Genomic DNA, 2,305 nt, shown 5'->3' with positions numbered 1-2,305 from the left:
TTGTTGTTGTTGTTAAGTGCCGTGGAGTCAGTTCCGACTCATAGCGACCCTGTATAGGGTTTCCGAGGCTGCAAATCTTACCGGCGCAGAAAGCCTCATCTTTCTCCTGTGGAACAGCTGGTAGTTTCAAACTGCTGATCTTGCGGCTCGCAGCCCAATTCATAACTAATAATAGGAATGCATTAATTCTTCTATAGCCTTCCTTATTCAACTGTCCAACATTCACATGCATATGAGGCTATTGAAAATGCCATGATTTGAGTTTAAACTTGTTGTTAAGTGCTGCCGGAGTCAGTTCTGACTCATAGCAACCCTGTATAGGGTTTCCAAGGAGCAGCTGGTGAGCTTGAACCACTGACCTTTTAGTTCAAACGACTTTTCAGTCTGACTCATTAGCCCACAGAGCCACACCAGGACTCTGCTTAGGCTCTACTAATTCCTTGATGTGAAATCATGGGCACAACACTTAACTTGCCTGTGGCTTGTTTCCTATCTATAAAATGGGGATAGCAACAATTACTTACAGGTTTATTAGGAGAAAATTATGTGACTATACACTGCCATCAAGTCAATTCTTACTCATAGACCATATACAGGGTTTCCAAGGCTGTAAATCTTTAGGGGAGCAGAAAGCTTCTCTTATTCCCATGGATATCCCTGAAAGAAAGATGAAGCTCTCTGTTCCCATAAAAAGGTAGGTAGGTAGGTAGATAGATCTATCCATGGGAGAAGGATGAGGTTTTCTGCATATATATATATATACCTTAGAACAATACCTGCCACATAATATACACCCAATAAACCAATAAAATATTGGTTATTATTACTAGTGTTATCACCACCATCAGGAACAGTTAATGAAAATAAAGCAGGAGAAGATAAAGCACAAGAAAAGGAGACTTGTGGGGACATGACTGGTCTCTTCAAAGGCTTGAAACGCTGCCAAGAGAAGGAAGGATTAGAAGAATTCTGTGTGGCCCTGGGGAATAGATATAATATCAAAGGCTGTAAATTACAGGAAGTAAGATTTAGACTCAGTATACAGAGAGCATCATTTTAATGGTCACAGCTATCAAAAGATGAAAGGCTTGCTTTGCATGGAAGGTATCCCAGGCTACTCTGGTATTCAATCCCACCCTGAATGATCCTTTGAGAGTTACAAATTAGCTAGATAACTGAATTAGATGACTCAAAAGATCTAACCTTGTGAATCTATGATAATATATAGCCATTAAAGTCTCAAGCAGAATTTTAAGGGATGGTTAAAGTAAAAGTAGCTGAACACAAATAGTAAACTTCTAGGTTACAAGTAACACTGTCACACCTCAAACATCTACTCATCAATCATCCTTCCCATTTCCACACAATAGCCATCTAAAGAGATGCATTAAAAAGTTGTCATCTAAGTAATATCTCTGCTGCACATGCAAAATGCATCAATGGCACTTCATCTTCCACGGGGATTAAATTCTAAAATGAAGTGTACATGGTAAATATCACATGTAGTCAAAATTACCCTGAAAAATCTCCTAGGAAGGCTCCACTTTGGCAAATGACTCTTTGCAGGCCCAGCAAAGTCAGTTTCCCTTTCGTTTCTAAAGTTGACCTCTGCTTTTCTGGTTAAGTACTAGATAAAGGAGTTGGCTTACATTTAAGCACCAAGTTCTATGAAAACTGTGTCATTTTAGTTGGTACACTCACTCAATGAGAAGGAATTCTTGTTCTATTGGGGGCTGAGACTAACTGAGATTCATGCCATCCACTCATTCTCACTCTAGGACATATAGTCAATGAGTAGAACATCAGGCTGAATTGCTATTACTAGTTTTCTATTCTATTTCTTTTGTCTATTTATCTAAGTGCACAGAGTTTAAGTCATTGAAATTAGATGTGACTCAAAGTTTCTTGGTCAACCAGCAACCACTCTCTAGCTATCAATGGTTTCTAGGACACACTTGTTAACCTATGGAAATACACTTGATTGCTTATTCAGCGCTTTCCTTTCTTCTGGGTAAGGCATCTCTTTTTTTTTTGAGGTGGAGAGGATGTCTCTCACCACTCTAGTCATGAATCTAGACTAGGATTCACTCCAACTGTAGTGCTTGGTTGATTGTGTATCTCAGCATGTGGCCTAAGCAGTCCCAATCAAAATACTCTTCTGGGATTTCTGCTCTTGATATCAGAGCAGTTCAAACCTCCTTTCACAGGACAGGACCAGAGCAGCCACCAACTATGCCTCCAGGCGTGTGGTCTGAATGAAGACAAGTGGTGTTGAGGGATGAAGAAAAGGTTTCCCATTCCAGTC

General features: G+C 39.9%; 1 protein-coding gene across 1 annotated transcript in view; it reads right to left on the bottom strand.

Annotated features, from left to right (window-relative positions):
- The window catches only part of SHROOM3 (shroom family member 3), a 585,172-nt gene that overhangs the window by 395,554 nt on the left and 187,313 nt on the right, over positions 1 to 2,305 (bottom strand). The window lies entirely within an intron of this gene.

The sequence above is a fragment of the Chrysochloris asiatica genome, unplaced genomic scaffold (assembly GCF_000296735.1).
Source record: "Chrysochloris asiatica unplaced genomic scaffold, ChrAsi1.0 scaffold00169, whole genome shotgun sequence".
Taxonomy (NCBI): domain Eukaryota; kingdom Metazoa; phylum Chordata; class Mammalia; order Afrosoricida; family Chrysochloridae; genus Chrysochloris; species Chrysochloris asiatica.
This window is presented reverse-complemented; position numbering and strand designations above follow the sequence as displayed.